Here is a 12930-nt window from a genome sequence, read left to right on the forward strand (position 1 = left end):
AAAGGTCGCCTATATATACTCGTTTTCAAATCAAATATATATTCATAGGTCTCAAGATATCTCAAAAACTGTCTCTGAAGTGTTCCCGTGCGGTCCCAATACCAACACAGATCATTAGCACGCATGCCCATAATCCTCTGTTTCACTCCTGTTTCAATAGTTACTGATCTCTCTGTCTGTTCATTTAGATGAAATAATGGAGCCCTCCCCCACGCCCTCCGAGACATACCTCTTGGTCTAAAGAAGAACACAATGGTGCTCTAGGAGGAGATTCAGGTATAAGGTGGTAGGGGGGGGGGTTACCTTGGTTGGTGGATTGGCTAATGGTTAATCGAGCCAAAAAATCGTTACTGAACCATCATACGTGGGCCAAAATCTAGATCAGCTCACTTTTCAGACAGCGTCCTCTTTCATAGAACTGGATCAGGAGCCACAAAATGAAGCAAACACCCCTATGTCTTTCTTTTCCTGACCACTTTCAAACAATCTCTTCCTACACAGCAGCGAAGGGACACATGTTTACTGTTACAAAGAACGAAAAAAAGTCGGATTTTGCCATAATAGGATGACCGGTTAAAACATTATACCAATAATGTCACTGTAAGCTCCAAGTATGTAACATCTTTGTCTGCATAATTACTATCCTTTTTTTCTATTGGTCTGTATGCCAGATAGGTCCTCATTGAAGTTCACCCTGACAGAGTTCGTGTGAGCTTTATCTGATGGACTTCCTTGATCAACTTCCCCAACCCGCATGGGTGCAGAGAAATAACTCGTTTCATCCAGCTTTAAGGGGAGGCGCTCCACAGCTTGGAGATCAAGTAACATCCAGGCTGCCAGAGGCCTTTTGCTTTAAAATTCAGATTTTTTATTTGTTCAAACTTGTCCGCAAGTCATGTTCACATTTACCCCAGCTTATTAAGTTTGTCGAATTGCCGTATCAGACAGTGCTTTCAATCGTTTCTCACACACGCTGTAAGTTGTAGAAGAATTTTGTTGAAATTGGCGTGTGCAAGCAAACACAGAAACAAATATGGATACATAAGATCCGGCTACGACAACACCAATGTCAATTGTCATCCCACGTGTCAAATGCATACAGTAAACATCAAATCACCGCATAACCTTCCTGAACAACTTGACCAGATGCTAAAAAAAAACGGACTGAAAAAACCAAAACTAAAACAATGTGAATCCGTCCAATTTTTGCTTCCGCTATTGACAGTATATTGCTGTTTAGTTGATCAAGTTTGCAAAAAAAAATCTAAAACCGATGTTATCTAAGGGCCTGAAATGCTGTAATCGTCTCGTTTCTCCCTCCCAGACATTCCAGATCGATACAAAGTGTAACTGCTTGGCCTTCTACAACATAAATAAAGCCCCTTCCAATAAAACATGGACTGAAGGTGACTCTTTTAAAAACGTATTACACAAGCACCTTATATCGGCAATTGATTGAGGAACAGTCCCCAAACCCTCCTTTGCAAACATCTACACTGCAGTCTTTGTGAGACGGCTACGCTCATCACTTTTTTCGTGACTTTGAAAAACAATTTGACATGCTCATTTGAACGAAGAAAGTAAAAAAAAACTCAACACTCCCAAATTAAAAAGTCATACATTCCCAAACAGTGAACCCAATTTCATCACAGTTTTGGCTGGAAAGTTAATTGATTCAGCAGGCTAAATTATCTTGTCTCTTTCTCTGCTGTAAATAGTTCTTAAACGTACTCCACCACTAAATCAAACACAATAGATGTTAGCCAGTAGATGTCGCATTGCTATAGTCAACTGCAATTAACTTGAGAATGTTAGGTGAAAACTGGTTCAGGTCCACACAATGGGTACAACATTGTTTTGAAGTTTGAACCTATGGTCAATCGGTATCAGAAATGTTCGCGCCTGTGGAAATAGTTGTGTTTATGGCACACAAAACCGAGTCATTACTGATTAAACTTTTCCATACATTTTTGATTCTTGCTGGAATCATGTTATTCAGGCACCAAGAGACATCCTTCGAATTGTGCAATCATGTTTAACTCAAGGTCCGAGAAGAAGTCGACTGTGAGCAGTGATATCTTAAAGCAACCCACCTCACTATCCGACAGTTCTTATTGATCTTGTGACCCGCAGTAATGTGCTTCTACATGTGAAGACTGTCCCGGCGATACGAATAACACACTCCAAACAGGAATATTCTCTGCACATACACAGCACACCATATTTGTATGTGTTTTACGCGCGCTCGTGAGTATTACTACTCACGATTAATCTTGATGTAACGGGAGGGGCAATGTAAATTGAGGCTGATTCAAGGAGAGAAGGATAGAGGAGAGAGAGGTAAGGAAGAGAATTTTGAGTTACAACAAGGTTCCAATGCTGTGATTCCTTGAAGACTGACGTTTTTTCCAAGCTACACAGGTGCATGCCATGCCGTGGCTTGTGTGGGGCTTTGTGTGTGGTGTGGTGTGTGTGTGTGTGTGTGTGTGTGTGTGTGGTGTGTCGTGTGGTGTTGTGTGTGGTGGTCGTGTGTGTGTGTGTGTGTGTGTGTGTGTTTGTGTGGTGTGTGTGTGTGTGTGTGTGGTGGTGTGTGTGTGTGTGTGTGGTGTGTTTGTGTGTGTGGGTGTGGTGTGTGTGTGTGTGTGTGGTGTGTGTGTGTGTGTGTGTGCTGTGTGTGGCATGAGACGGTAATCAGTGGCTCCTGAAGCTACCTGGCAGGGGTTCAACAGGTGCTCTCTCTGGACGGAAGAGACGGGCAGATCTTGGTTGCCATGGCATGATCACAATTCAGTCCCTGTCTTTCTTCCCAGTCTGATTGCGGTGGCTCTGCCCTTTCCCCTTTTCCTCAATTCTCTTCCTTACTCCCACATATTTTTCCTTTTCCTACATCTTCCCGTTGTGATTCTTTTTTCTCTTTCCTTTCTGTGGTGAATCGCCTCCCCAGTCTTCCCTCTCCTCTCTCTCTCGATCTTCTCTCTCTCTCTCTCTCTCTCATCGGTCATTCCTCAGCTGCAAACCCATGCTCTCTTCCTGCACTTAATCTGAAATAACTCATTTCTAACACTTCCCTCTTCATTATTTTGGTGTGCAGACAAGATCAAATATCCAGGGCTGTGCCTTGTAGTGTAGTTTTGTTTCTGCATCCACTTAGATCATTGAGCTAGGTCAGACTGCACCTCTACCCTCCACTTCTAAGTAATACTCATAGGAGATGGTAACAAGAAATAGTAGGGTGGGGTTGAGACAGATTGACGGTATACATTCAAAATAGGGAAGAGACACAAAAGCTGAAGTACTGTTTTTACAGAAATGCTACATGAGCCCTGTGTGTGGTGTGTTGTGTGTGTGTGTGTGTGTGTGTGTGTGTGTGTGGTGGTGGTGTGTGTGTGTGTGTGTGTGTGTGTGTGTTGTGTGTGTGGTGTGTTGTGTGTGTGTGGTGTGTGTGTGTGCTGGCTGTGTGTGTGCGTGTGTGTGGTGTGGTGTGGGTGTGTTTGTTTAGGCACTGTGATGCTTGTGTGAAGGACAAACCCTCCAGCCTTCCGCACAACACTCCATATACTGTATAGCCTTAGGCTTTGATTAAACACATTCAAATCACACTTGATTATCACAGGCCCTGGAGGAACACACACACACACACACACACCACACACACACACACACACACACACACACACACACACACACACACACACACACACACACACACACACACACACAGCAGGCATATCCTGTGTTGTCACTTTTATGAATCCGTTCCATGTGATGAGCACTGCGGATGTTTTTTTACACATCCATGTGTTTCCTTCACCTGTGCCGTGTCACTTCATGTGTGTGTGTGTGTGTGTGTGTGTGTGTGTGTGTGTGTGTGTGTGTGTGTGTGTGTGTGTGTGTGTGTGTGTGTGTGTGTGTGTGTGTGTGTGTGTGTGTGTGTGTGTGTGTGTGTGTGTGTGTGTGTGTGTGTGTGTGTGTGTGTGTGTGTGTGTGAATAAATGTGCTGAAATGTGTGGAACAGAATGATTCACATCAGCTTACATAAAACCTTTGTCTATATTTAGCACCAGCATGACTCCAGATTTCTGCACCGAAGCTATCAGCCACACATTGAGATGTGCGTGGGCCCGCCCTGAGCTGACTGCGGTCCTGGATTCATGTTCGGCGTGCCTGCCTCACCTCAGGCTTGTTTTTATCTTAGCAACATGATAATACATAAACGCACGTTAGGTTACAGCATCGTGATATGATTACCTTGGGGAGTTTAGATGGAGATAGGAGTTTATTTAGCCCATTTATAGGAACCATAACATGAAAACAAAGATACAAAACATAGCTGCTGTGCAGAAGAAGACAGAAATGCAGGTGGGCTTGTAAGAGTTGTCCCCAAACAACACTGAGAATCAAGACTCCAAACAATAAATGCAACAACAAATAAATGTGTGTTTCATGTGTTTCAATTGTTCCCAACTGAGGGTAAGATTTGTTAAATAATGGGGCACAAAACACCTTCAAACTGCATGCGTGTAAAGATGTTGGTTCATAAAGAATATAATGTCTAGGGTTATAGATGATTGAATCGTGAGTCATAAAATGAAATGAAGCAAGGCTGTAAATGTGGATGCCAAACAACAATAGAATCACTAACCCTTTTATGGATTGTCTCATACAGGTTTGTTATTCTCTACAACTGAATGTTTGTGCAGTCTTTGTGGAAAAATCCAACACCTAGGCCTTTTGAGTTGATTGCACTTCCTCATCATTAATTCATTATTAGCATTGCAATATAGCATGACTTGCATGGTTACACATATCATTCTTTGATTCAGTGTTGTGCTACAGTATACAACTCAATCATGTTTAAACATGGGGCAGACTTTGTTTGTTTTACCAATAGACAGGGGTGTAATCTACGAATTACACACAATGTCATCAATCAATAACTTTAACTTCACCAGAGTACTTTTATTTAATTTATCTCAAGTAATGTTAAGAAGCTGCTGATGCGTTTGTGGCCGCTGGAAGGCAGAGCTGCAGAGAAAACATACATTTTCAATGTTTGCGTCCACTAAGGTGAGAGCTGGCAGTTATGAATAAAGCTTTACAATCCAATTCAATGATGATTAACGTAATTGTGAGTTGTGGGTTGAGAGCATAGACTGTATATAAAGGTTAAGAGCATTATCCCGGCGTGTAACAAAATAAATACACAGGTCGGATGTTGGTTGATGGGTAATTTAATGCACCACCTGGCGCGCACCGTAAATGACTATATCAAACACACCCATAATCGTGCAGGCTGGTCCACAAGCTAAAATTACTAAACGCTAATACGGCATTAAGCAACAATGAGCATTGTGTTGCCAGATACTGAACATTTATACTGTGTGTCCCCCAAATTAGGCTACTTCAAATCACGTTTGGCTGGAAAATATAGCCTCAAAACTGGTAGATAAGATACGGGCTGGTTTTGTCAACATTTGGAGGGATTTGAAAATATTTCAAAAACAAATCAAGCTGTCATTTAAAGTGGACCTATCATGCTATATTTGAAAAATACATTGTAGGGGCATACCTATACAAAAAATGTCTGTGACGTTTTTTTTTCAAAATACCAAACAGATCACCCATTGTAGCCATGCCTCATACTGCTCAAACCCCTCTTTTGAAGCCCTGTTAGAGAAACGTGGATTTTGGGTCCTTAGCTTGAAAAAAAAGAAAGAAGAGGAGGCGGAGCGAAGCTAATGCCTGATCAGAATTCTACCGGAGATAAAGTTAAATTTGGTTGTGATAAAACGCCATCCTGTTTAAACCACGTCAAGGATTATTTCTGAAATAGTATGGAGCTCAAATGCTTTTTCTCTTGCAGGTTTATCACACGGTGAGTTCTTTTTTTATTTCCTGCTTTTTAAACACGTGTGCTCTACAGTACAGGTTAGCTCTGAGTGTTAGCGAGGCCTGCTCATGTAAACAAAGACGAGATTACATCCAAAACACGTCAGGCATTGTTTCTGATAGCAATTTTCTGTGGGTCCGCCGATGTCGCCACGGATGGACACGTCAGTTCGGATGGAAATCTGTATCCGCTCGTTGTACACCCGTTTTTAAATGATTTGGGTACGGAGGAAAAGAGAGAGGGTCTTATTTTCTGACGCTGCGTGAGTTCCCCGACGCACCGGGGACACATATTTATGTATACAAGACATCACAAAGTGCATTTTGCATGATAGGTCCCCTTTAATGGTCAAAAACAGTGATACGATATCAGTAAACGTTGCAAACTTCCTGGCCTATTACTGACTTGTTTAGGCAAATGTTGGAGTTGTAATGTCTTTAGGGAAACACAGTTACAGTTTTACACTGGTTTCCGGCAAGGTAAAGATTTTGGTTGGTTTTTATTGAATTGTGAAATTTAGATATTTTTCATCCGGATCTTGCAACCCTCCTCAAGGTGTATTCTTGCCTTCTTTTAAAGTGTGCGCCTTTCGTGGGCCCAAATTGTTTGGACACATTGCAGGGCGAGCGAAGAGACTCATGAGCTGGTTATTTTATACTTTGGGAATAATCTAGCAGGAGAATTAAAACTGGAGAAGATGGTGAAGAACTTCCCGGTGCTAAAAACTCACGGAATGACGTTCAGACAGGACAGGTGAGTGCAACAACGAACTTTTTGATAATGTCAACTAACTTTACTGAGTAGGACGTCAACAACAACCATTGTGTATTCACGTTTTCTGCTCTTGTTTTGCTTTGTCTGTGGGCTGAAGCTGTCGAGTTTATATTGTCTTTACATTTCTGTGTTGGCTGTGATGCTTTATTCTGCTGGTAAAGTGAGAAGAATTGATTTAACAATATTGCACCCGTTGAGGTGTCCAAAGATCTTCCAGTTTATTCTTGGTCATTTTGATTTTGAGTTGTGTCCTTCAATTCTTAAATGTTATACCGATAAGATGATTTTAATAGATGATTTGATAATGCACAAGTTGCCAAAGTCCGTCTATAAGAAGGTGATTTATTGTTGGTATGGACATCAGGACAGGCCTTTTTCAGATGTATCTTTCACTGCCTAGCTTTTACTGTGCAATATGTTGTTTTCAAGAGAGTCTGTTCTATGAATATTTGTGTCTGATAAGGACTGCTGTTCAGTCAATGCCAAGTGTGTCATGGAGAAGAAATGCTGCTGTTCTTGCCATTGCAACTTGATATTCAAAATGGCATGACTGATATTGATATTCTTTGGTTGTGCACTCTGGCTGCTTAAACCTGAGTTCCAGGAGCCGTGACCCTGACACGCAGTAGGTTATTCTCTGACATGTAGCCTATTGTATAAAATGTCTTTAAATATCTTCCAGACTTACAGATCTCCAATGCATTTGTGTATCTATCTCACTCTCTAAACCATCTTTAAATCCAGTAGTGGATTGCTGTTGGAGCTAAGGCCGTACATTCTCTGTTCTTTAAACTTTTAGCAAATGTAAACGTACAAAAGAAAGCTTTTTTACATTAAATTAGCTTCCAAATGTGCCTCTGTATTTGTGAGAAATACAATTGTAAAATTCAATCCGCTAGGGTGAAAGCCCAAGGGAACTTTCCATTTTGTTCCAGGCAAACTGCAGAACAGCAATGACAGCTTGGAGAGCACACTGTCATTGACCTCCCCTAGAGTATCTGTGTGAGAGAGAGAGCGTGCATGTGTGTGTGCCTGCACAGCAGCACAGGTGACCTTCACAGAGAAAGCCCTTTTAAACATCAAGTGTCAGTCCTTAGCTGCAGTTCACCTATCTGGGTCATATTTGAAAGCTTATGTTATCAAACCTGCTCTTACAGCCCGCAGAAGCTGCAGAAGCTTCTGAGCGAAATAGATGAGGCAGTCAGAGCATCTATTTCAATTGGCGGCAAGCTGCTTTTAGAACATGTGCAACCTGGTTTACTCCAGGTATAAAGATATATACTGCTGGTTTTCTATGTGTGTGACAGAGACCGAGAGAGATAGTTGATGCCCTTATGTAGAGTAAATCGCCTATAAACCTCTAACCGGATTTGAAATGCACCTCACGCACACAGGCTGTGTCAAAGTCACTCACTTCGTTTATTCGAGTTGTCTCCTGGGCTGCAATGAAGCTCATCGCTGTAATAATGCTAACAGACCTCTGGCCCCTGTGACTTTTTAATACCAATCTAAAGCATATGCAAAAATCAGAACTGCTGGTTCAATGCTGCAGGCTAAACTGATGTCAACCCCTAGTATCTGAAAGGGGATCCATAAGACTTGATGTTTATTCTAAAGTTTCAGACTCTTGACTTTGTCTTTTAGGAAGAATTGACGTTGCTGCTCAGCCAAACTCCTGCAGGAAAATACTGTAAATACTGCTGTACACTTGTATGCTTTTTTTAAAAATTATGCAAGTTTTTTACACAACTGATGAACTTTTCTTAAAAAGTGTTCGAGTTTGTCACAGCACTTATCCGCCTGTTTGTGCCCAAGGATCATTCATTCATTTTACAAAGTCACTGTGGATAAATGTGTCTGCTAAATTCTAAAATGGAAATTGAATTTTGGCCAAAGAGCTCAGAAAAGTCATTACAATGCATTGATCTTCATTTATGTGGAATCTAATGGGAAACATAAATTCTCCTTTAGCAACAATGTAATGAGTCACATTGAGGAAGAACCTTTATAAGTTAAATGTCAAGTCCACCTTGAAACAGCATTTTATGTCCCCATAAACCTGGACACCTTTTAATACCGTTTAATTAAACTACTCATTTATAATATGGTCCATCAGGCAACTAGATGCTGAACAAAGAACTACATTCATCACCGCTTATGTAATGATAGTTTAGTGTAATCAACATACCATTCTGGAAGAACAAATGTACTCTTACATCAAGTCAAATGTGGGCTTAATTGTGGGAGTTCGATGATTCATTTTAAAATGCGTCTAAGAACAAACAATCTCATCAACGGAAAACAGGTTCTTTTCATTCTAAATGTTCAGGAATAAAAGAAGATGCCTTTATAAACTTTTTATCCTCAGAAGTTGTGAGAGAAGCTGTCAAATGAAACATTGTTCTAAATGACAAAACTACAGTGATGGAGCTGACAAGAAACACATTGTCATTGTGGGTGTGCGTTGGTGAAAAAATAAGCATAAGGAACCATGGCAAAGTTACGCTATGGCACCAAGCCCCAAAGAAGAGTGCCGGCGTTGAAGCAAATCTGCGTAGTGGCCAAACGGTGGTACTACACGCAGGTTCTAGTCCGTGATGTCATTCCGGCCAAAAATACTTTTTCCTATTGATTTACATTGGGAAAAAGATTTCTGTGAATCAGTGGATAGTTTCTTTAAAGCTAAATAAACCACCCATTACTAACCCGTTGATAGCCTTCATTTGAATCATAAAGGGTCAACAAGTAGTAGGGGAGAGCGGGGTAATGTGGGACACCGGGTAATGTGAGACACCCGCTGTAACTAGGCAAAGAAACAAATTTGCGGTCATGTGACCATAATGTTTTCAAGCCCCTCCCACCCCCCACTTGTCATGAAGGAGAAGTTGGTGCTGGTTCTGTGGTAAGTATTTTTTTTCACAAAAATGTGTTTGTTGCATGTAAAAGTAAATTTTCTTACTGCGAACGTAATCAACTGTAGTATCAAAGCAAATTGGTTCAGGTTGAAAAACTTATATCATACATGTTGATGAACTTCCAACATATAAAACCATGTGATTGATGCTAGTTAAAGATTAGCCTGAATTGCCTAGAGATGTTGTTTTTTCTAAAATGGTGGCTGTGGGGTAAAGTGAGACAGATGCTGTGGGGTAAAGTGAGACGCTGACTCACTTTACCCCGACATGAAGCACAAGTTAAGTTTAGTCTTATATATATTTTAGTCTAATATTACAATACATATGTTTTAATTTTAATGTCATAAACATTGTAGAAAAGTCATCATGCCAAGACGATACATCAGGAAGACAGCTTGGGGCCAAACACCCCTCACAGAGATGGAGAGTGCAGCTGCAGAGGTCATGCAAGGAAAGAAGTCCTTAAGACAAGCAGGAAAGGAAAGAAATATCGACAAGACAACCCTCCAAAGATTCATTAAGAAAATAGAGAAAGGGAGAGTTGAATCAGTAGCCTGGGGTGCAGTAGCTGAGGCAAAAAGAATACTGACAGATGAGATGGAGGAGGAGCTTGCCCAACATTTAAAACAACTGGCTGATCAGTTCCATGGCCTTGCTCCAGTTAAGTGCCGTGAACTGGCATTTGAATATGCAGACAAAAACCATATCCCTGTCCCTGCCAATTGGATGGAGAAACAATGTGCAGGTAGGCTAGGGTGCGCAAGAGATCACATGATTCTGTAGGTCAACTTAGGCCAACTGATCTTGCCACAAAGCTTATCTTATAATAACGAATTGTCCACTCTTTAGGAGTAGAGTGGCAGCTTTCTAGCCCGTCGCCATCTCTCTGTCCGAACTCCGGAGGCAACATCCCTGGGAAGGGCTACAGCCTTCAATAAGACTACAGTGGGGGAGTTCTTTACAAATCTGGCTGTAGTGATGGACAGGTGACAGAATTAATTATTTAGTTGCAAATGTTTTATGGAGGCTTTACCTGTGAGATTTGGTTTTGATTCTGATAAGGTTCTTCCCTTGCCTCTCTTCTTTAACAGACACACATTTCCTCCACACATGATTTACAATGTGGATGAAACAGGCGTCTTTACAGTACAAAAGCCACGGCAGGTAAGCTACTAGAGAGCAGCAGACTGATACTGAGTGGCTTGTGATAATGACCAGCTAGCTATTGGCAGAATGCTGAAACTAATGCTATTAGTAATGTTGTGAGCCTGTGAACTAGAAAAAAATGAATGGACTGCAACAAAATAAAATGTACCTTTAGACCAATAGTAGCCTACTGATTGCACATGCCATTGATTCTAAACTTTCTACTTGATTCAGGTTGTGACAGAGAAAGGGAAAAAGCAAGTTGGTTCTATCACATCAGCTGAGAGAGGAGAACTGGTGACTGTGGTGTGTGCAGTGAATGCTGCTGGGAATGCCATACCTCCCATGTTTGTCTTCCCCAGAGTTAGGTTAAGGACGACTTCATGATAGGAGCACCTCCAGGAGCCAAAGGTGCCTCCACCAGAACAGGATGGATGAACGAAGACACCTGGCCTGAGTTCCTCGATCACTTGATAAAGCACACTAAGTGCACTCCTGACCATCCCATGCTGCTAATCCTGGATAATCTGAGAGCTCACATCTCACTCAAGGCAGTGGAGAAAGCAAAGAGTAATGGTATTGTTCTGCTCACCCTCCCACCCCACACATCCCATCGCTTGCAGCCTCTCGACGTGACGGTGTATGGCCGTTCAAGACCCTATACAGCCGAGCTCTTGATGGGTGGATGAGATTCTAACCCTGGCAAAACAGTCTCATCTATCAGATTGCAGGATTTGTGAACAGGCCTTCTTGTCAGCAGTGACACCACGCAATATCACCTCTGGCTTCAAGTCCACTGGGATCTTCCCATATAACAGAGATATTTTCCCTGAGGAGGCGTTTGCACCATCCATGGTGTCAGACCGGCCAAACCCTGAGCTGCGGCCTGCATCCACTGGTCCATCCACTTCAGATGATCCCGGATGGTCCACGGCCTGCAGATGATCCACCCCCTGCAGATGAACCACCTGCTGCAGATGCTATTCCACTCGCTGATGCTATTCCATCCACTTTGCATGGTCCACATGGATGTGCCTCGCCAGCTGTCTCACGACCTGGATATGTGTCTCCTCAGGAAATCATACCACTTCCAAAATGTCCCCCAGAGGACAAACAAAACGAAAGCGTGTGTAAGAACAGCCATCTTAACAGATACTCCAGAGAAGCAAATCATAGAACAGGCTTATGAAGAGAACAAAAGAAAACTGGCAGGGGAAAAAGCCAAAATAGCAAAGAAAAGGGAAAACCGAAAAAGAAGGCACCCAGAAGAAAATCATGTAGATAGCAGCTCGGAGGAGAGATGATGCCCCTGTCCCATTTTGAGGATGATTTTGAGAGCTCTGAAGATGAGAGGGTGAGCCCCGGAAATCAAGGATCGTGTCCCGTGGGTGACTTCGTCCTCTGTCAACCTTTGCGCACAAAACACCGAAGTATTCCGTTATGTTGGCATGTTGAGAAGGTTGAGGGGCGACGAAATATTAACCCAATTCCTCAGGAAAAAATCCAAGGGAATAAATCAACCAGAGAGTGGCAGAGACCCACGTATTGCTATGAACAAGAACAAAGAGGTTGTGGCACGATGTTCCTAAACGGTGACTGTGGTGAAAGAAGCTGCGCTCATAGCGTAAATAGGCCTGAGAGGACAAACACGGAGCGAGGCAACTCTTCACCTTTCCCTGTAACCTTCAGGCTGGAATGTAGTTGAGTAGGGCCCTTGTTGTAATATTCGGGCTGATCTCAATCTACCGTGTTCTGTGAGTGCGTCCTAGTTTCATATCGTTGGATCTTTATATCTAACTGGTTTAATGGGTTAATTGAGATGTTTATTAAAGCACTTTGAAGAGTCAGGTATATTATGTGTGTATTTGACTGTTTGGATTACTTTGTTTAAAACATGGTGCTAAATTGACCAATCCCATGATTATTGTTGCCATCGACATATAGTTTTGGATGTGTGTTGTCATATCATCTGTCAGTGATCTAACTACAAACATGTGTTGTTTTCGGAGTTTATAAGGATAAAGGTAAGTGTTTCACTTACCCCTTGATTCTACTAATGTCTGTGTCTCAGTTCACCCCCTCTATGCGGGGTAAAGTGAGGGACACAAGACCACTTTTAAAAAACAATCATTTTTCACTGCCCTTGTCCTGAAGACATTCCTGATCATGTTCCTGTTTTCGCTGACCTAGGAAATTCGGATCTGA

At 42.0% G+C, this 12930-nt stretch overlaps 1 long non-coding RNA gene across 3 annotated transcripts; it reads left to right on the top strand.

Annotated features, from left to right (window-relative positions):
- Positions 1-36: 36 nt before the first annotated feature.
- On the top strand, positions 37-10976 carry LOC104959426 (uncharacterized). 3 transcript variants are annotated; one of them, XR_799865.1, is made up of 5 exons: positions 37-48; positions 9414-10324; positions 10429-10565; positions 10671-10743; positions 10960-10976. It is a non-coding gene; the product is annotated as an uncharacterized lncRNA (long non-coding RNA). The 3 variants fall into 3 exon arrangements; XR_799866.1 differs by having other exon boundaries at positions 9414-9566; XR_799864.1 differs by having other exon boundaries at positions 9414-10565.
- The last annotated feature ends 1954 nt before the right edge of the window (positions 10977-12930 follow it).

The sequence above is a fragment of the Notothenia coriiceps genome, unplaced genomic scaffold, assembly GCF_000735185.1.
Source record: "Notothenia coriiceps isolate Sejong01 unplaced genomic scaffold, NC01 NC01_scaffold00030217, whole genome shotgun sequence".
Taxonomy (NCBI): domain Eukaryota; kingdom Metazoa; phylum Chordata; class Actinopteri; order Perciformes; family Nototheniidae; genus Notothenia; species Notothenia coriiceps.